Source organism: Rhea americana, unplaced genomic scaffold (assembly GCF_003343005.1).
Source record: "Rhea americana isolate MKP2758 unplaced genomic scaffold, rheAme1 scaffold_23, whole genome shotgun sequence".
NCBI lineage: Eukaryota > Metazoa > Chordata > Aves > Rheiformes > Rheidae > Rhea > Rhea americana.
In genome coordinates, this window is record NW_028186346.1 from 6,972,884 (window position 1) to 6,985,531 (window position 12,648).

Below are 12,648 nucleotides of genomic sequence, written 5' to 3' on the forward strand. Positions count from 1 at the left end.
GCCTTTTGCTTCATGTGAATCCTATTTGGAGATGTTTTAATTTTCCTGGTTGCTGTAGCAATAAGCATTACAGCACTCAAGTTGTGGGTTATCCTTGGAGAGTTCTTAGTTTTGGGGTCTTCCCTACTCAGTGTTGCCAAATCTTAGTATTTTACTATTACTTCATGGCGGATGAAGCATTAACTCATGGAGTCATGTGRTAATGTCAGCATCTGCTTCAATTTAAGAACAAAGTACAAATAAAATTTAAAAACAGACATTATCTACACRTCAAATTCAGGACTGCTTGAATCAATAGTCCAGGTTACCAATGTTTTCAACACTGGGAAACATATCGGCTACATAGAGCTTCTAGATATTATTTTAGAATTGCATGAAAATCTCTTGCAGTTTTGGACTATATCTTTGTTCAATAATCAATCAATAATGAACTKTCAGAGCTGAACAAAAATAATGTTCCTAAGCACACCATGAGGGACAGCATAAGGCCAGGGCTCTACCAAGGTCATCAAAAAAGATCCAAGGACAGATGTTTATAAAAGTTGACTATCTTCTACTCCTATACCTTCAAATATGTTTAAATTTGCTTTTTATTCTGCTATATAAGAAATGAGGGTATCCTTCTAGTTACAGCTCACAGAAGTGATATAGCTAACTGTCACCCTCTTGAACTGTAACCAGAAGTAAGTAAGGAGCCAGTGGAATCCTCTGGGGATGGGGAAACACATTTTGCTCATCGCACCATGCAGCAGAAGCACAGCTGCAGCCCGAACTAGCTAGTGCTTTTCAGTGATGCCACGCAGAACATACAACACATTATGTGTTGTAAGACACATTAAAAGAGGCTGCCAAGCAGAGTTAGTCTGACCAAGCTCAGTAAAAAAATAGCTGATTACCAGTCCTCCTCAGAATTCAAGACCARTTGAAAGGTTTAAAGAATCCTGTTTTAAAACTATTTATTATTTGCACTTAGGAGTCCTTCCATAGAACAGGAGTTCAGTGCGTTAGAAGTACAAACCAAGTGGAGTTTCCCTGATATAAACACCTTACAATCTACACAGAGACTGAAATAGGATGTGAAGAAAAACCTAGGCACATATGAGTAATGACCTCAGCATGCTGATTATCACTTTTTTTTTTTCCAGGAATGGTGACAAATGAGTTTTAGGAGCTATTTGAGAAAGGACAACATTAGCTCTGCAGAAGCTTGTGGGAAGCTTCTGCAAAGTGAGAAAAGCAGCATGAGAGTAAGCACAAAGGTATTTTTTGGTTTAGAGACTAGGAACACAGGAATCAAAGGAGGATCTGACATTTTGATAGTGGATGAAAGGTTTGGAAATGACTCACTAAGAGCCCTAAAACTGAAGACAAGCAGTTTGCGTTTAATGAGGAGAGGTACTCAAAAGAGAAAAGAAATACAGTTAAAATAATGAACCTGGGAAATGAACTTTGTGGCAGACTTCTGACCTGAAATAGTGGGGGTGGAAGTGTACTTGACAGTGCAGGAGGGGAGGATTCTAGAGTAATYGAGGTGTGAAAATAATGAGATCTCGGACAACAATTTTCATGTTGCAAAAGGGTAAGAGGCCATATCATAGACATATTTATGCAGCAAGAGCTGTTCAGATCTGGAGGCTTCACCTGCATGTGAGAACTCGACTGATATTTCTCTTTCCTGTTGCACATTAAGTTAGAAGAATTACACCACATCATTACAGTATACACATTTGACAAATGTTTGTAAACATTTGGTGTAAGAGAATACTGTTAGCAACTTGCAACACACACACACACGCATATACACGTCTCATGATTTCCCATTCATATTACCAAATTTTTCCAACTCTTCAGCTGGCCGAAAGAGTTCAAGTTCAAAATGATCTTATTCAAGAACTCCTCTCCAGCTAGCAGAAAACCCAGCAACACGTGGTTAGATAGTTTCTTGAGTAAAGAGAAATTTATATCACTTTCCCTGCTTTTTTGGAAGATGTTTTGCTGAGCTGGGTCTAAAAGCCCACTAACATGATTGTAGTTTTTACCCACAAAAGCAAAAACAAATAAAGTTGGCACAACTTCCTATGTGAAAACAGTCAGGCTAATGTACTGAGGAAGAGTCCAGGAGAATTTAGTTGCCTTATTACAAATTTTTCAGTGACTTTACTAACAAAATATCAAATTAAGTAGCTAAATCTGGCAATCATACAGATTAATTATCAAAACAGCAAATGTTCAGAAGTCCGTGCCCATAAACTTCATACTCTTCATATTTCSCTAATAGATGGTAATAGTCAGAGAACACCAATATTAGATCTTCAGAGCTAGCATTATTTCTGTTCTCCAGAAAGTCCCTAACACAGCGACTTAAAAAAAATTAAGCACAAGAACTGATATCATGCAGACAATAAAAAGGGATGATTAAAGTTAAAATATCACTGAGAGTGCAATAAGGATGTAAGCAAATCAAAGTAAAATGTTTAGGTGTTACTCTCGTCATTCATTTTTGAGTCCTTTTAAAAGATCTTAAGATATACCTATCACTATTTATAAAAAAGAAATGCAACTTTTGACTAAATTTAAACAAAAGTAAACATAAACCAATGCTCTTGCAAATATTAACACTTAACTAGGATCCTAATTAGCAGTGATATGACTTGCAGTATTAATAATGTAGCAATTCTTTTATTCATGTACATACATGAGCTCCTATAGTAAGGTTATGAATAAAATGCACATAGCACTCATAGAGACTAACAAAAAATCCTCTCTGACAGATTTCTGTTTACTTGAGATAGTATTGATTGCAGCCTGAATTTGGCTTAATTTTCTGTCCAGATTGAAACAGAACATAAAACAGCTTGGATTACAAAAATTTGCTTGTTTCATAACAAAAAGTTGCTTTACTTACAACAACTAGCAGCTACAGTCATATTAAAATATAACTCATTACAGGGGATAATATCTTGAGTGGAAGGCAATGCATATACTTTTCACTTCCACATAGTTACTATTTGCAAGACTAACAATGATGTCAGATAACAGCTCACTTTAAATAATAAAGAGTGATCCCAAATTATTACTTATATACACTGGCCAGGAGAAGTCTTATATTTCTCTCTTCTCATCCACATAGAACTTAACATTGTATCACGAGCCATTCTTAGATATTTATACCCTTTTGATCAATACTGATAATTCAGAGTCATCAACTCACTAGGAAATATTTGAATTAGAAAAAGAATTTCCTTGATGCAAGTGTCTCTGAGACTGCCCAGTTATTAAGGCTTGAAGCTGACCAGTTTTGACTCCAAAAGTGAGCTATTGCTGAAGGCCTATAATGCAGATCTGAATTATGGTTCTCAGATTACGAAGACAAGATGGTGATGGTTATAAACTAAATCAAGGTTGCTTTGGAGGAGCAGCCTGGAAAAGGCAGCTAAAGCTTACAACTATTTTTGTGGCATTTATGTGCTCCCTTGTGTTGTCTCCCTTGAAGTAAGGAAGGAAAATGAAGTTTAAAAGTATTAGCGATAAGTCAGATTTGTAAGTGTGGCTTTCAAACGGGCTGCAGCCCACCCACGGGCATCACGCATTTTAGTGTTTGGTCAAGTGTAACATCCTCCTTATTCTCTGCAGACACACAAAGGAGGGGGGAGATTATTTTTCTGTTTTGGTTCTGATGTGAACTTTCACAGAAATGTGTACTTTTTTGGCTGGAGTGCCTCTTGGGTTTAAAGGAAAGGCAGTCAGAATCCTTATATCAGCAAAATGATATGTTCCTTCTTTCTCTAAGAACAGTCTTCTCCCTCTCTAAACCCCAGCACCTAGCTTCCCCTAAAATTTAAATTTGCAGTAAAATGCTGCTTTAAGATTTCAGCTTGAGCACCAACTATAAATTCTTGCCTCATCAACACAGAAAGATGTCYTTTGTCTGCTATATAACCTCTGCAATTAAGGAAATTAGTATCAATAAGAAAGGCACACACCCTAAAAGAAACTGTGCGCTTTGCAGAGAATATTTTCTTGCGCTACTATTGAAGGACATTTTAGAGAAGAATGTGAGGAAACCAGCCTATCCTTCCCAGTCACTTCCACTCAGAACAAACATAGTTCATCAGCTTGTAGACAGCACCAGGTTCTCAGCAAGAAAGGGTCATCGCCAAGGGAAAATGGGACAGCACTAAATTAAGAAGCTGAAAGGAAAAATTTAACAAAATAGCTGTAGAAACAAACCACCATGGTTTGGGGAAGGAATTCTCATCTAGTTTCCCATCAATCTACTGTTCTATTACAGGTAAATAACGTAGGAGGAATACAGATTTCTCGCAGATAGAGACGAAATCTTTCCAAATGACAGTGGAATTTTTTGATATAATTTTATCCAGCCACTTACAGTCATTACTGGAAACTTTTGTCATCCAARTATCTCAAATAATCTTAAGTATCATGAAAAGAAGCAAAGCTATTATTAAAATGACCAGGTAWCACAAGAGAATTAAGGAGGATGACTCTTTCTTACCAGTTACCACTAATGAAATAGCTGTTTCTCTGCAATACACTGTAATGTTAGATAAAGGAAACTGATTCTAGGGTTTGCCACTAACTGGTATATTAACTTTAACTAGCTACTATTGTGCAACATTGTATGGTGCAGTATATTTTTATAGTGTTATTACATAGTATYTGCAGACCTCCCGGAGTATAATAGGTGTAACATCTCCCTAGCTATCTATAAATGCAAAAGTAAACATAAAGAGGAGGGCAAATGCAGAGGTGTTTAGTAAGATATACTTTAGATTATTTCAGTTCTACTTATTCATTCCAAAAGATGTGCAAATTTATGAAAGTTTTAAATTGGTGTTATTTACAAGCTGAGGAGCCAGAAAAAGTTGCAAGAATACTCAGTTTACAAAAARTGACCTACTTTAGTGTACTTATTCTATTTCTTTTCTCTTCTTTTTTCTTTCAGTTGTGAGCTTTTTTTTTTTTTCCCGTTCTTCTTTTATAACCCCTCACTGAATGAATTGCTGGACTGAATCGAATTGAATGGGGGCTGGAATGAATAAAAGTAAATTATGTTAGGTCAATTATATGGACTTTCTTCTTGGATGCTAATGTCACTTTGTCATTTTCTCTCTCCTTTATGCTGGGTCTTCATAAGGAGAATGGGAGAGGAAAGCTCAGACAAGCTCAGGCTTCAGTCTTGGAGTCAGAGGAGATTAATATGAAGTAAAACATTCTGTAAGAAATATTGTCAATAAAAAAAAAAAAAAAAAAAAAAAAAAAAAAAAAAGACTTGAAAAGACTTGCTTTAGTCCTATTACTCAAAAAGGCTGCAGCTGACCACTGAAGGTTAGGACGTAAAGGACACAGAGACCATTTTCTCAGGGGGTTTGTTATTTAACTCTTGCTATTCAGCAAATACATATTATGGGAGAAGGATTGGGATACATTTGGGAGAAATTATATATTTGGGAGAAAATTTGGGAGGGAATTCTTTGCTTCYTTCTCTATGCATCTTCTTGTCTTTTCTCTTCACCTCATGAAGTTCAACAAGCGCAAGGGCAGAGTCCTGCACCTAGGGAGAAATAACCCTAGGCACYAGTACAAGCTGGGGGCTGACCTGCTCGAAAGCAGCTCTGCAGAGAAGGACCTGGGAGTGCTGGTGGATGACAGGTTGACCATTAGCCAGCAATGTGCCCTTGTGGCCAAGAAGGCCAATGGTCTCCYGGGGTGCATTGGGAAGAGTGTTGCCAGCAGGTCRAGGGAGGTGATCCTGCCCCTCTCCTCAGCCCTGGGGAGGCCTCATCTCGAGTCCTGTGTCCAGCTCTGGGCTYCCCASKACAAGAGAGACATGGAGCTACTGCAGAGAGTCCAGYGTAGGGCTAYGARGATGATCAGAGGGCTGGAGCACCTGCCCTGCGAGGAACAGCTGCGAGAGCTGGGCCTCTTCAGCCTGGGGAAGAGAAGACTGAGGGGGGATCTKATCAATGTGTACAAGTACCTGAAGGGWGGGTGTCAAGGGGATGGGGACAAMCTCTTTTCAGTTGTYCCRTGTGACAGGACAAGAGGCAATGGGCAGAAATTGAAGCACAGGAAGTTCCACCTGACCGTGAGGGGGAATTTCTTCACTGTGAGAGTGACTCAATGCCCGCCTGGATGCAACCCTGTCTAACATGCTCTAGGTGACCCTGCTTGAGCAGGGATGTTGCACCAGATGATCTGCAGAGGCCCTTTCCAACCTTACCTATTCTGCGATTCTCTGATTCTGTGCTTTTTACCCTCAGGCACGGAAGGACCCCTGTAAATATTTAGCAGGCTTTCCCCTTTTGCTTCAAAAGCAGTTTTCAAATATGAAGACAAAATGCCCTAAATTCCTTCTTCATTTTACTCTTCCCCTTTTCAATGAAAAATGAATRTCAAATCTGAAAGATGGCCAGAACCTGACAGGCTGAAAGCCTCTTTAAATATGCTGTACTGTTTCATGTTGTATATTTTCATTCTTTCATTTAAATGTCTACAGAACTATTTCATTTACATATAAAGCCTATAGAAGTATTCTGAGACACATCAAGGAGTGTCTTCCACATCAGAGACTAGTTGACCACATAATGACTGTCCAGAAGTGGTAATATAGGAGCAAAGTTGTCTGTCCTTAAATTACTCCATCCATCATATAAACAAAAAATTTTGCTGATGTTTTACAACCAAAGTGCAGAAATTACACATATACATACATACTTTATATACACACAGACAAACACACACAGTATGCATGTAATCCTTTTCACTAAACAAATAAGAATAGGCTATTTTCATTTAATAAATTCCACTTCATCTAGAGATCTCAAAATAATTCTCAGTTATTATTTAATCAAGTTATCCAGCATCTAATTAACTATTAATTCAAGTRTTTATTTTCAGAAGATTACCCTAAAATACAACAGTTTCAGAYCTAAAACATTCAAAAACTGTATCAAAGTGAATCAAAACCAAAGACAAAATAAAATCGCTTCTGGCTCCTGTCTTAACTAAACAGTTAATGGGAAAGAAAATGTCAGCCACAAAAAAGTATTTTTGGAATGGCATCATACTGTTTATCAGTCAGAAGTGATGAGAGCAAACAAGTTAGATGCTCTTGAGTATATCATTCTTTATGTATTTAAAGAAACCCAGAAGCTTAATGTATCTCCCCTTAAATATGAGATGATTATATGCAGTGATGTAGTGATGCTTAGTTTGGTTAGGGATGGGTAACAGTAGGATGACTGTAGAGACATCTTCATGCTCAGAGAAAATTTCTCTTGTAGCAACAAGCTTATAAATTTTAATTACTGACAATATGAATATATAGATGTGTTGCAAGAACAAAAGAAAGAATAAAATCAGATTGGTAGCAAAGGATGAGGGCTTTTTAGTTGCTTYACTGTTACAATATGCATTGCAGATCCAAAGTAAATAGCATTCATAACAACAATAAACAAAATAATTTTAAAATAAATTGCTGCTGGTACCTGAGTGATACATCAATGTCACTATTTGCTCAAGGTATTAGAAATCTGAAGATTTCCAATATAAATATTTAGTCTCTTGTTCTTAAAGTTCCACCTCACTCACTGTTATACCATATTCCTATAACCGTTCCATGAAAAAATCAAAGCTTAATATTGCATGTCAAAGTTTAATATTGCACAAATAACAACATATTGATCCTAGAGCAGTTTCAGTCTATTCAGTAAAGATCTGGATGAACAGGAAGAGATATCCAATTTTTAACTCTTCTAAACTGCATCTGAGGAATGTAGACTGCAGAATGAGTTAAAAAAAAAGAATAACCACTTTTTTTTTTTTTTGCTTTTGAATCTACAGTACTTTAATGTGAAGGCTTTCTAACTCCACTATATATATCCTACTGCTTTCCTAAAGAATTCATTATACTGTACCATAGAGCAGTACACAATTTTTTAAAGGGGCTCAGCTGTGGTTAGTATGTTTTAAAGACAGCAATGAGATTTTGTGTCAGAATATTTTTGCTTTAACTACTGCTTGGCAGTGAATCTTCTGTACTCATGAGAAATGGAAGATTTTCCTCTATGCCAACATGACATAAAAGATGCATTATTTATTGACTTGAATGGCTAATTGCAAAGATGATAAACTGAGCTAGAAAGCGTATGTTACTACAGAACTGTATGTAGAAAAACAGTTTGAGGCAAAAGAGCAAGGTCGAAACTGTCCCACCTGGGTGGGATTCCATCTGACTGGTAGAGGAACACAACCAATATCCAAACAAAGATGTTCCCTACTACATTGCCTCTAGGAAGCAGGGGCAAACTGCCGAATGCAAAAAAAAAGGCTACTTTTTAGGCCTCAAAGACTGACAGTTGATGTTGTATAAAGAATGAAGCATGGTGCTACAAATATATTTTTTGATTTCAAAGCCATTGAAAACAGTTCTTTACTAGTTTCACCAGAGTTGAAGACAGTTTTTCATAACCTTCCCCAGAAACATATGGATCAAGCCAAATTGCACACAAACARCGAACCATAACGGATAATTCAGAAAGGCTAGAAACAGGCTGGATTAAGCCAGTGACTGCAAGTTATCACCATCTGATGTCTGGTGATGCCTGGAAAGTTACCTTGATCACAGTTGCCTTCTCAGAGAGCATTTACTTTACCTACATGTTATAAGCACTATTTTATCACTTAGTCTCTGGCTCTGTAGGCCCCAGGGGTCCTTGACAACACTCACAACTTTGTTTTATCCTTTTTACAATTTACCTGTAGAGTTCCTGGGTTGTTTTCTATATTAAAACTCCTGTTATCTTCTTACTCAGGCTCCTGCTCTGCCTAGTGCATCCCCCAGGAAGGAAATTCAGATGAGGACACACTCACTCACACATGACCCAGGGTGCAGGAGAGAGGCAGCCAACCCCTGCCTTTTCCCTCTAAAGCTTGATTCCAGACTTCAGCATAGTCATCAAAGGCGACAGAGATATCATAGAATCATAGAATCAGTAAGGTTGGAAGGGACCTCCAGAGATCATCTAGTCCAACCTCCCYGCTCAGCAGGGTCACCTASAGCATGKTAGACAGGGTTGCATCCAGGCRGGMYTTGAAGATCTCCAGAGAAGGAGCCTCCACAACCTCTCTGGGCAACCTGTGCCAGTGCTCCGTCACTCTCACAGGGAAGAAATTCCCCCTCACGGTCAGGCGGAACTTCCTGTGCTTCAATTTCTGCCCATTGCCTCTTGTCCTGTCACACGGGGCAACTGAAAAGAGTTTGTCCCCATCCCCTTGACMCCCTCCCTTCAGGTACTTGTACACATTGATAAGATCCCCCCTCAGTCTTCTCTTCCCCAGGCTGAAGAGGCCCAGCTCTTGCAGCCGTTCCTCACAGGGCAGGTGCTCCAGCCCTCTGATCATCTTCATAGCCCTATGCTGGACTCTCTGCAGTAGCTCCATGTCTCTCTTGTAGTGGGGAGCCCAGAGCTGGACACAGGACTCGAGATGAGGCCTCCCCAGGGCTGAGGAGAGGGACAGGATCACCTCCCTCGACCTGCTGGCAACAGGTGGACAGGCAGACCATTGGCCTTCCAGGTCACATTGCTGGCTCATGGTCAGCTTGTCATCCACCAGCACTGCCAGGTCCTTCTCTGCAGAGCTSCTCTCCAGAAGGTCAGCCCCCACCTTGGACTGGTGCCTAGGGTTATTTCTCCSTAGGTGCAGGACTCTGCACTAGGCCTTGTTGAACCTCATGAGGTTCCTCTCTGCCCAGCTCTCCAGCCTGTCCAGGGCTCTCTGAATGGCAGCAAAGCCCTCAGGTGTATCAGCCACTCCTCCCAGCTTGGTATCATCAGCAAATTTGCAGACTGGCTGCACACTGCAGAAGTTGAGACTTCACCAAATTTTCTGTGCTTAGTTCTGGGTGATGTCCAATGGTCCCTTATTCTTTCTTTCTTTCTTTCTTTCTTTTCTCTTCACTAATTCTTTCCCACATTTTTCTGTTAACATATATTTACCTGGCTATCTTTTTTTCTCTATAGGCATCTGGGTCTCACAGACATTAAGAAAACCCAGCAAAGTAAAACAAACCCCCCAAAAATCACAGGGCAAAAAAAAATCAGTCTTACAAGATTGTTACTTTGAGAGTAATTTGGAGAAATAAAAATGCTCTGYGAGGATAAGTCAGTGGTGTCCCACCACTCAGCAGTGTGCCTTAATTCCTCTCTTGTAGATTCACTTCACTTTTCCTAGATATGCAAACTAATTTATTGAACACTGTCATGTTGTCAGGTGCTAGCTGCAAGATTGTGTGTCCTTGCTTACAGGATTTTTTTTTGTGTGTGTATGTTTCCATATATATCGATCTAAGATCCATTTTCCCTGTTCATTTCCTTCAAGTCTTTCAATAATCCTTTGAAATGTATTTTCTCTTTCTCACACATTCTCTCCTTCTCAGCATATTCAAAAAGTTTTTACAGGCCATATGAACTCCTTTTTTTTTCTAAGAATGTCACAATAATTGCACTTCTGTTTCCATGCCCATATACTGTATGTACTGTAGCTGTCTATCTTCACCTTAAACTGACATCAAATAGGGCAAAGATTTGACTTCCTGCTTATACTTTTATCTTCTGAGCTACAAACACCTCTGTAATCCTCAGTTTTATCCAGGTTTCCAGTTTTCCCAYTGTGTCCCAAAGGCATTGCATGGTATGCAGTCTTAAAATAGATTAAACCTGTATATATGTTCTGGTTTTATTCCCCCTTTTTTTTATGGATCAGTCAACAGCCTAACAACTTTTTATAAGAAGTGGGAGCTATTTTTCCATAACTCAAATGCATGATCTCCTTTGCTTCACATGAGTAAGTCTACTGCTTTTGTGAATTAAGAGATTACCTTTATATCTGAAGAGCCAGGGTTGTCTTAGTGAAAATGCAGARTTTTTGTATAATACCATTTGTTTTAGATACTAAAGTAATAGTGTGTATTCCAGCGACATGTAGTACTTGGTTGTCCAGACAATACACAAAGTCTTTGCTAAAGATATGTCAGACATTCATGAGAAGTAGATGAATGAATGATTTTTCTYGTGAATGACACTTAGCTATTTTTGACAAAGGCCACTAAAACCAACTGAGTTAGTTCACTAATTTCAATATCTTAAGATTGCGCAAATATGTAAATAAGATGTTATGCACAYTAAATTTGTGTACAATTTGCTTACATTTCTTTTAGCTTCTGCMTTTCACATTGGTCCAGACAGATACGTGTAGTTCTATGTAAGCCCAYGTATAGGAGAGAGTTTATTTTTTAGTACTTCACTCATCACAGCTGAATTGTGACCTCAGACTTAAATMAAGAAAGAGAGTTGGATTTTTAAAAAATTCCCAGTACTGCTGCCTTTATATAGTCAACAGGCCATTTTTTTAGGATACTCATAATTTCTTACAAATAATTATTTTCAAACATAACCTCAGTAAAAGGGAAGTTAAAGCAGGTAGCCTTGAAACATGAAGCCCTAGATTTTTCTCACAGAAGCATCTGCACCTCTCTAGGCAGGAGGGGGTGAAAGATGGTAGAAAAAAATGTATGATTTAGGATTCTTATGATTTAGGAGTTTGTTTCACCATTTTAAAAGAAAAACAGAACTATTTTTTCCTATCTTAGAATATTTTAAAATTTCTTTTCAACAGAATTGAAGTACATCTCTCTTTTGCAGATGATAGAAATACACAATGTCATTCTTTATATAAAAATATATTTCTTCTCCGAACTAAAATATTGTACCATATCTTGAGATTGAAGTAATCAATTGCGTATGTTCTGTGTAAAATACATACATCTCCTCCATTTATGATCAGAATTCATTAAGTATTGTAGTAGTCTTTGACTCTTATGAGCTCCGCTGAAGTCCACTGGAGCTGCAAGCAAATATGGGTTTTCCACTGGGATATGAGCTCTTGCTTCAACTGAAAGGCTCTCATGGTTGCTCTCATTTGTGCTGACYTGCCATGGCCCCAGAGCGACTGTCAGACTGCCACGGCTCTAACTATGCCCTCAGCTGCACTGACATATCTTTTTTAACAGGGGGCAAGCCTGCAAAAGTGGCTGTTTCCAGAGTGGAGTGAAGTGCAAATGAGAAACAAGCTTTCTGTACCCATAGTCTGCAAGTGCTAAAGTAATGACAGACCACAAAGAGATTTCAAAATGCACAAAAGCAATGATTTTTGGAAGGAAAAATCAAAGTATAGGTGACGAAAGGGAGGTTTGAGCACACTAAATGCAAGATTTTCCAAACTATTTTCTGTGTTGCACTGTCTTGTCTTCTTTTTTCCCCCTTTTTCTTTCTTTGTTTTCTAAAGACTAATCAAGACAAGAGTTTTAACATTTTATCAGTGGTATTTTCTCAGGACTTTGTTGATGCCGCCTCCACTCCTTTGTAAGGACTTTTGATAGTGAAGAAAGGCACTGAGCTTAGGGACTATTCCTCATCATTCTGTTCAAATGTCTCACTTCTGTAATGGGTTGAGTATGGAGATATGRGAAAATAATAGCTAGAAGACCAGGTTTGCTCATAGAACTGCTTGGAGCTGCTGTATTTCATGCACATTGGGTTTGCAGAGGCATTATAGAAGAAATCA

General features: G+C 38.5%; 1 protein-coding gene across 4 annotated transcripts in view; it reads right to left on the bottom strand.

Annotated features, from left to right (window-relative positions):
* Window positions 1-12,648, bottom strand: part of FGF14 (fibroblast growth factor 14) — a 243,346-nt gene that overhangs the window by 10,321 nt on the left and 220,377 nt on the right. The gene's annotated exons all lie outside the window — the stretch shown is intronic.